The sequence below is a fragment of the Belonocnema kinseyi genome, chromosome 6 (assembly GCF_010883055.1).
Source record: "Belonocnema kinseyi isolate 2016_QV_RU_SX_M_011 chromosome 6, B_treatae_v1, whole genome shotgun sequence".
Lineage (NCBI taxonomy): Eukaryota > Metazoa > Arthropoda > Insecta > Hymenoptera > Cynipidae > Belonocnema > Belonocnema kinseyi.
The window spans coordinates 107504217-107513970 of NC_046662.1; the positions used below are offsets into that span (position 1 = coordinate 107504217).

The window sequence follows — 9754 nt, forward strand, 5'->3', positions numbered from 1 at the left end:
TAACAGAATATTCCGGGTACAATCTTTGCAACTCCCTTATAAGGTCTCGATACCTCTCTTTCTTTTCATTCTCCTTGGCTATGATGTTTTTGTCAGCTGGTGTCGAAAATTCGATAACGAACATGCTCTAACTCTGATAATTTTCTTTTTACAGAAAAAAGTCATAGAGATACATTGTTTGAGTTTTTGATTATTATGAATAACCGCACATGGAATTTTGAAATTTTTAAAAAGTTTGGTTTCAAAAAGTTCTGATACGATCAAATTTTGAATTGTCAACTTTTCGATTAAATTAAAAAAGTTGTTATGATCACCTTATAGGGCTTTCAGAAATCAACATTTTTCTTTTCTTGACTTTTTCATAGTATGCGTTTGGATTAAAATGTGCATTTTAATTCTTTTTTTTTTTATTTGGAAAATGTTCTAACTCTGATAATTTTCTTTTTATAGAAAAAAGTCATAAGGATAAATTGTTTGAGCTTCTGAGTACTATAAATAACCGTTCATAGAATTTTGAAATCTTGAAAAATGGGTTTCAAACATTTTGAAAACGTGCTCACACTTTGTATTTTGATCCAAAATAGCTGGGTTACGAACTTGTTCTTTCTTTTTAGACCTTAAAAAAGTGTGCCAAAGCAGAATCCAATCTGATAAATTTTTCGAAAGTTATCGTGCCTACAGAATGCAGACTACAGACAGACAGACGAACACCTTCGTAAAAATCGTTTTTTCTGACTCAGTAGGTCTCAAAACGTGGAGATTTGATGAAAACCGACAAAGTGAAATTTTACATAAAACCAATACCTTCTCATTAGGATGAGAATGTAAAAAGACCATTACATACGAAATTGCTCTCACTTCGATTATATGAACAGCAACACATTATTAAATTGAACATTTAATTAAATTGTCGAGTTGGAGGAATATGAAACTTTCAAATATTTTAGATTTTAGCTTTACGATTTTTGTCAATTTGCTATATTTCCCTTCAGCTGAGCAGGTAAGCCGAGAAACATGGTTTGATAAAAATGGTTGAATATTGTCTGTCTCTCTCGTTGCTAAGTTTCTCTTTCTAACAGGTTCAACTGTAATAAGGAACTTTCTGTTCCGCTAATATTTTTGCCACTGTGGGAAAATAGTACAATATTGTACTATTTTATCATTGACTAAGGAATATCAAGTTATAAACAAAAAAAAAAAACTAATGACAAATTTGACATAATTATTCTTTACTAGCAAAAATAGCGCGCTGGGCGCGCTGTTACCATGTTCCTTATTTTATCAGTGTAATTATGAAATTAACATGGATATATGCATAATTTTAAAGTACTATGAAATATATTAATTATAATTTAAAATAAATATTAAAATAGCTGCATCGGCCTGAATACAATTTTAGTATTAGTCGGCGACTTGTTTAATTTAGATTATTTACAATGTTTATATTTATTTTCCACGACATTTTTAAAATCTTGAAGATTTCCAATTGAAGATTCTTCAATGTTGAAGGTGTATACAAATTCTTAAATTTTGCTGGTTAAGATGATCAAAAGTCAAAACCTTTTAATTCTAAATGTACAAATTGGAAAAATGGTATGTATCATATTTAATAGTTAATTTTTAAAATTTGAAAATCTTTAATTTTAAATATTTCAAATTTCTGCAAGTTTAAAGGGTTTCAATTCAAAATTGTTGGGTTTTATAAATATTGAATTCCAAGTTATTTAATTTTCAATAATAACATTCTAAAGGTATGTAATCTTGAAAGGTTTGTTTTAATGTGAAAATATTGAATATTTAAAATAAAACATTCTTAAATTTGAATCATTTTTAAGATTTACAATCGAAGATTCATCAATTTAAACTTGTCACATTTTATAATAAGGGGCTGTGCAAGTATTACATGAGCACAATTTTCACTATTATTGACCCCCCTCCCCCCTATTGTAAGTATATTTTTTCATGACGAATATACAACAATAAGCATCTATTTAGACCCCCCCCCCTCCGCCTCGAAATGCTTACATAATACTTGAATAGCCCCTAATGTAATTTTTTGAATTTTGCTTGAAATATGTAGTTTTATTTTAAAAATTCACTATTGAAAATTCTTCAAGTTGGAATATTTTCAATTTGTGGACTTCTATATTTAACCCTCATGACGGCAAGCTAAAATCGTTACGTGAAAATCCAAGCCAGGCCTCTCAGGCCCGTTGAAATTCACTCATTTTTCCAGTAAGAGTAAAGAAAAACCGAAGAAGTTTGATCTATTTTATTTATAATTACATTATATTTATCATTATTTTTAATTATAATTAATCCCAGCTGTCCCGACTGTCTAAAGCCAAACAGATTGCCACCTGCTCACCCTTGTCTGTTTGAAAGAATTTCTCGAGGAATGAATGCTCGGTTTTGCGCACTGTTCCTACCCAAGTTAGTCCATTCGATTTCAGATTTTGAGCCAATTCGTAGCTGGTGAAGAAGTCAAGCTCAACAAGTACGCGTGAGTAAATGGATATATAGAGTTCTGAGCCAGTTACAGTACAGTAGAAGTCCAATAACTTGCCGTCCGATAAGTGTACACCCCCCTTAAAACGTCATTACACGTACGGCACGCACGCTAATTGTGGTTCTCCCACTATGTGTGCTATTTTGCTCATGATTTGCGCCCATGATTTACGCATGCGCGCACCTAATATCGTGCTAATAGAGGCGGCATACGATAAGTCCGCAATTCCTGGAATTTTCCGCCCCTGCAGCCCCGAAGTTGGAATGTGATCGGACTTTTACTGTACTTTGAGAACGATAACAAGAATGAGAATATAACCGAGAAATAAATTCTCTGAGAACTTGTTTTAATTAATAGAAAATTGCATTTTTCATAAATTTGGAACGATTTTTTAATATTGAAAAAATATTTTTAGTACATAATAAGCATCCGGTCCAGTATTTGAAATGAAAAACACTTTCCCACGAAAGTATTGCTATTAATCATACCAGATGAATCTAAATGCATATTATAGGCCATGTCGGCGTTGAACCTCCTAGACCTGTAACAGTTTTTAGTTGTTATAAACAGAATATATAATTTTAAAATATGTATTTAAAATCTTATGTTTTTAAAGTGTGTACAGAACGTGCATCATATTTTAAGCATGTGATTAAAAGAAAAGCATTTAGTTAAAATTTAGAAATAAAATCAATTTTTGAGCGTAAAGGAGCGGCGTAGCCAGGATTCTTTTTCGGAAGGGGCTTTGATTTTTTTTCTGAGGGTGCTTCGAGTTTATGTTTAGGCAAAGAGTGGGGGAAAGGGAATTGAATAATAAAAGTACTTAGTTTCGGCGGGGGCTTGAGCCCCTTAGCCCGCCCCCTGGCTACGTCGTTGGCGTAAAGCTGTGATTAAAATAAGGCTACGAATACTTCGACGCACAATTATGGCCAAATAAGGACGGTGTTTTACTTCGCCCTTTCGGAATGTATGCAGGAGGGTATGACGGAAAAGATATTAGGTCCTAGATACGGCATGGGTTAGCGTATATATCTAACTAGATTTTCGACCGTATCGAGGTGCTGCCCTCTTCAACTTTTCGCCGTTTCTGTGGCAACCGAGTTCTCTGACCACGTCAGCGGGTGGGGTGGGGCTTGTGCGCACACTGAAAGTTGTTGAATTCCAAACCGAACGTGGTTTTCTGTTTCTTCGCGTTCGCCATCACTATAGCTTTCTTTGCTACAGCTGAGTCGGTCGGCTGGCTCTGCACGCCAAAAATGTTGTAAACACTGAATTAACTAATTATATTCAAATTAAAGAGAGATCTTACGGTTGATTTGAAAAGAGAAATTTTCGAGATAATACATACATTTTTTCAAAAATTCTTTTCATACCTTAGAATTTTAGTGAAATTTACAAATTCTCTTTTTAAAATAAACTGAACATTTTAATGAAATTGATTTAAATTAAAAAATTAAATAAGATTTAGTTAAATTCCAAATTTAAATCAAATTTAGTTAAAATTAAAATTGAAATAAAATTTAGGTACATTTAAAAATTAAATAAAGTTTAGTTAAATTAAATTAATTTCACGCCTGCTTTCCTTTAAAAGCCTAAATTTAAAGATTGAATACAATTTAGATAATTTCAAAAAGTAAATACAATTTATTTAAATTCAAAATTTGAGTAAAGTTCAGGTAAAATTGTAGATGTTTAATGGTGTTAAGTGGTGTTAAATTTAAGTACAGTCAAGTTAAATTGAAATGAAACTGTACTCAAATTTTAAATTTGAAAGAGTTTTGAAATCAATAATATTAAAAGAAGTGCATCGTACATCCATACTGAAAAATAAAATTATTAATGCTAGTTCCATATAATGTAAATGACATAATATTTTTTCGCCAGATTCCATGAATTACAAGTTTATGTACAATATGCATACTAACAGTTTTATTAAATACCGATATGTGGATTGTTTCTTGGCTTCAACAATGCAGAGTATTCAAATAAGCTGGGAAAATAAAAAGTTCGCCCTTATTTTTATAATAATTAGATAAATTCAACGAAAAACACAGGAAGAGTAATTTGGATTATAACTGACTCATAATAATAAAGAATAGATCTAGAGAAGAAATGATATTAAAATAATCTCCACATAGTTTACTGAAACCTCTCGCCAGGTGTATCCTAAATTGTGCAGTATTCTATTAAGTAAATTAAATTGATTTGAACAGTATACAAAATCCGACGAAAAGTCTGGAATGTGAACTATTTGTGGAGCAATTGTCAGGGTGCTGCTACTGGGCGGAAAACAGAAAATAACAGTGTCTTCATTGATGGGAAAGGATTGTTATAACTTAGCAGCTTAAAAAAATTTAATGAAATATTTTATATCACGTCAAATTATGCGCGGTAGGAAGAGTTCCTTTTTTGAATGCATTAAAACTCCTTTGATTTTAAATCAGAATGTTGCAGTTGTAAGTATTTCAAGTATATTGAATTATTAAATTTGTGGAAACCTTTCCGCTTGAAATTTTAAACTGGATTTTTTAAAATGGAAAGTGTTTAGTCATAGTTATAAAATTTTTGGTTTGAAACTTTTCAGAAGTCGACAATGTCAAAATATAAAGAAGCGTTTAAACTTATAAGCATAACTATTTTGCATGGAAGTACTTTATTATTCCACCATTTTATTTCAAATTAGAAGCATATTTGCAATTAAATAATTATAACATTCAAAATTATTCAGTTTCAAAAATTGGATTATAAGTTCAAAGCCTTTGAAATTAAAAGGTTTAAAATGAGACAAATTTGAAATGAAAACAATTAAAATTACAGTGTAATTATTTTATTTTAGAAGCGTGAAATTGTTTATCAGATTGAAGAAGTAAGAAAAAAATTTGATTGATTTTATTTTATTGATTTTATTGTATTGATTTTCAAAGGACAAGAAGCTTTAAGCATTATAACGCTAGGCGTGCATAATTTTAGAATATCTTCCTTTTTAATATGATAGACTCAATATTAAAATATACATTTTTCATGTTGTCAGAAAGAAATATTTACTTTAACTTCATGTACCTAGATGACAGTTTTTACTTGTCATGTTCAATTGTAATTTTTTACATTAGGTCTAATTGTCTACTGTGTTATCAATTGCAGTTAGAAGAAAGTTGTAAAAAATACAAATGAGCGCAATTAAACTTCGGTCTTTAATAAAGATTTTTGGAAAGGAGTATGAAAATGTTGAAATAGAAGTCTAACAACAAAGTATCAATAAATAGAATGAACTATAATGTCTGCCTTCTTAGTGACTTAATTCTCTAAGTTAATTTAATCGCAAGTTTTTCCGGCAAAAATAAAAAGTGAAGAGTATTTCAGTCAGCACTCAAACATGGTCCTTTGAGCCGTATAATTGTGATTAAAAAGCTGAAATTTAATAACAATTTTTGAGGTTGAAAAATTAGAAAAGAACCACTTAGTTGGAATTTTCAACGGCTATCGCCATTGTGGATGCGAAAAATTGCGCTAGTTTTCGTGAGTGGGGAAGCTCTTTGCGATATCAAGAGCGAGGCAAATAATAATATTATAGTTTAAATTAACTTTTTATGTCTTCCTTTGGCTATATGGACGCAGGCACACTGGCTCAATCCAAAGCTTATGTCAATTACATGTACTCATAACCTGTTAATTCGCTAGTAAACACGGTCGCAACGCGGTTATTGCTTAGTACATTTGTTGATGTTAGTGCTTGTGTGGAAATATATATTCTGCATCCGCATTCATCGTAATTCGCTGGCATACACACCGGAGAGCCCAACTATAGGTGTCCTGCAATCATACTGGAGAGCCCTATAGGGATCAAACATTCATTCTGGAGAGCCCGTTTATATGGTTCCAACATTCATACCGGAGAGCCCGTTTATATGGATCCAAAATTCGTACTGAACAACCTGTTTATAAGGATCCAAACATTCATCCTAGAGGACCCTATAGGGAACCAACAGTCATACGTGAGTGCCCATTTATAGGGATCCATCTTTCGTACAAACGCTACTTCAAATGCTAATAATTGAGACGAACGATTCAAAATATTAATTTTATTTTCATTAAACGGCGAAAGGCAAAACACAATTTCATATACCCATACGGACATATGCATTCACAAAGAAAGTTATAAATTAAAAGTCCAAATTAAAATAAAAAAAATAAAAATGTGATAATCGCAGACGTCTTCCATGTACGCGGGATGGCCACAGAAGGCGATTTTAGCCGCTATCATTGTTCATGCCCAAAAAACTCCGGACCATTGTGTCCGACTAGATGGTCAGTCAGAATAGTCCTGTTTCAGTAAAGGAGGTGATCTTTGTTCTATAATACTTTAAGTGGGATATATTTGTAGTAAGGCTCAAACCTCTATTGTAAACCAGTGTTCAGGGTAATTTTTTGGTACAAGCTCGCAGCAACATCACTACGTCTGCGCGTGTATTCTTGCGAGGCATGCATCGTACAGCCATCAATGTTATTCTCGATATTCTCGTTGGGACCTCCACAAAGGCGGCTTCTGTCTATAATTGCCGTCACGCTAAGAATGTGTTTTTGGTAGTTCCTCGTTATGATTACCCTTTCCTGGATGGAAATGTCAAATCCTTTGGTCCCCGAAAAGAGTTCTCCCCGTCTTAACCAGAGGTTTGAAGCATCAGTATCCACGCAAAGAAGATCCAATTTTTTGGGATTTTGCTTGTGCAGCTGTTTACCTCGCTACTGAGCAGCTAGAGCATTGAGATGTTTGATGTTCTGGAAGTCATCAGCTGCAAGTTTGCAGGCGGTATACAGGTCAACTCTACAGATGCCTTCGTAGAGTTTGATGTTAGTCCTATTATGGAAATATTCGCGCAATTGCGTAACCTAAGAGTCACATAATCTTCGAACATCCAATATACCTCTGTCTGCAAGCTTGCGTGACAGAACTATTCTCTCCACAGCTGTCATTTCATGGTGCATTCGGTGCTTCGTCATTTTCACGCAGATAATAATTCTGTTCAACTTCTTGAGGTCAATCATGGACAAGGTGACCAAACCAAAGGAGTATATTAGTCTATTAAAGAATATTCGAAGAAACGTGACTCACTCGGTTCCAGTCGTTGATCAGGGAGTTTATTTGCGAAGAATGTAGAAGGGAATGAAAGCGTGATTCACTCGGTTCTCCATTTGAGAAAAATAAAGAAGGGAATTGTACAGATGGTATGGGGGATACAAATTTTGGATTAATTTAGAATTTCCTTGTTTTTTTTTTATATAAATAACACGTTTTCCCGTAACACCTTTAGCAATCATCCCAGGCGAAAAGCTTCACAAAGTCACCATGTTAAGATCTTCACTCGGTCCCATTAGTATCCAATATCTTTCGTTTAAGGCGCCATTTACTTCACTGACAAGCCCAAGCCATCTCGACGAATTTCTTTCACGCTTATTAATCAGTCTCTTTACGCCAAATTTTTTCAGGACTATCTCATTACTGACTTTGCTCATTAACTTTTTACCGCTCATATTATGGAGGAATTTTATGCCAATCGCGTTAATTTTTCCCTTGACTGTTTCTTGGTAGGTCCAGGTCTAGTAATGGCCCCTACCGTGCCAATAACCTTTTTACCTTCGTTTATACACCTATCTATCTCTCCATAAATTTTTTCGTTAGCAGTAAATAAACTACCAAGATACACGTAATTAAAAACTTGTTCTATTCTCTCATCGTCTAAGACGAGCAGATATTCTCTGTTCATTCTCCATTTTCTGAAATCAACAGTTTACTATGTGTGCAAAACTTATAATGCTCTATTTGTCATTCTTTTCTCTTGAATATGTGTATTGGGAGGTTTTTCTTTTCACAATAAAACCGTAGCTGATATTTATTTTGAGATAATATTTACTTTTGACACACCATACAAACAAAAGTGTGATAGAATCAATCACGGCAATTTTCTGTACTCATCACAGTGTTATAATGAGTAGTGATTGTCTGTATTCATAGAATGTTCTAGAAAGGGAATTGTATTAAAACTACATTATACCGCAAAATAAACGTCAGGTTCGGTTTTCTCATGCCAAAAAAACTCCCCGAAACAAATTTTCGAACATGGAGAATGAACAGAGAATGAAATTGAAATTTCTGCTAAAACGGAATTGTATGGAATATGCCGGGAATGTTCGAATCGAAATTACAAACAACTTTTTCTCCCATTAACCAAAATGGAACATTCAGTGGAGCTAGTCTATTGTAAGCCTAAGCCAATGTATAGGTGATTTCGCTCAAAGACCGTAACCCATATTGATCGATCTTTGTAAGTTCATTTTTGAGACTAGAATGTAATAATCTGTTTTAAATTCAGAATCTATCATAACCTTTGTGTCTTTTACTAGCTATCTGATTCTTTCATCGGCAACAACAAAGTCAATTATACTGAGTCTCTCTACTCCATACCAAGTGTACAAGTGGATCATTTTATGCCTAAACCAAGCCTTTGTAATCAAAAAGCCATTTGCTAAGCACAAGCTAACCAATCTGTTTTCACTACCATTTGTTTTTGGATCGTCATCCATTCATATCTCCCAGTAGAATAATTTTTTCTTTTGATTGTTCCTTTCATTCTAACCCACAGCAATCGAGGAGATAAAAATCCATGCTTCTTGACATGCTGCCTTGCTCTCTCATTCGTGATCAGATTGATTCTTTGACTACCATGTGATTCACTTTGTACTCCTCACCATATTTCAAGTCCGTTCTTCAACGCGCCATTTTTTATCTCTCTAATGTCACATCCCTTTTCTTTGTTTTAGGTACACATAAAATGTCTAGCTTCCTTACGCGCATAGTTTCTCATAATTTTCTTTTCTAAAGATCATCCACTCCTCTAGCATTCCAAACACCCAGTCTCCATCCAGCGCCTTAAACTTTATCTTTACCGGATTAATGTCTTTTGTCAACCAAAATTTCAATTCATGCCAAGGCTACTCTATTGTTTTTATAATATCGTCGCTTAAGATGCTTCATCGCACATCTAACTTTGGTCTACTTTCCAGGAGAGCATTAAAGGCGATTATTGGTGGATCGGTGAGTATTTCGAGTGTTTTTTTCTTCACAAGACCTTGGTTCATGGTCTACTAATATACAGTCTGTCAAGTTAAAGCGTGGGTGGTTTTACTCGCAGTCGGTAAGGTGTATCGACATGATTTTGGTGTCAAAATATTAAGAAGAGCTCCCTCTTT

General features: G+C 33.5%; 1 protein-coding gene across 18 annotated transcripts in view; it reads left to right on the forward strand.

Moving 5' to 3' along the window:
- LOC117174633 (colorectal mutant cancer protein) overlaps positions 1-9754 on the forward strand; it is a 323721-nt gene that overhangs the window by 4176 nt on the left and 309791 nt on the right. For 2 of the 18 annotated variants that reach the window (XM_033363893.1, XM_033363894.1), the window contains exon 2: positions 9569-9599. The exons of the other annotated variants lie outside the window; for them this stretch is intronic. The gene's annotated coding sequence lies outside the window, so the exon portion shown is untranslated. The remainder of the gene's footprint in view (positions 1-9568; positions 9600-9754) is intronic. 18 annotated transcript variants of the gene reach the window in all.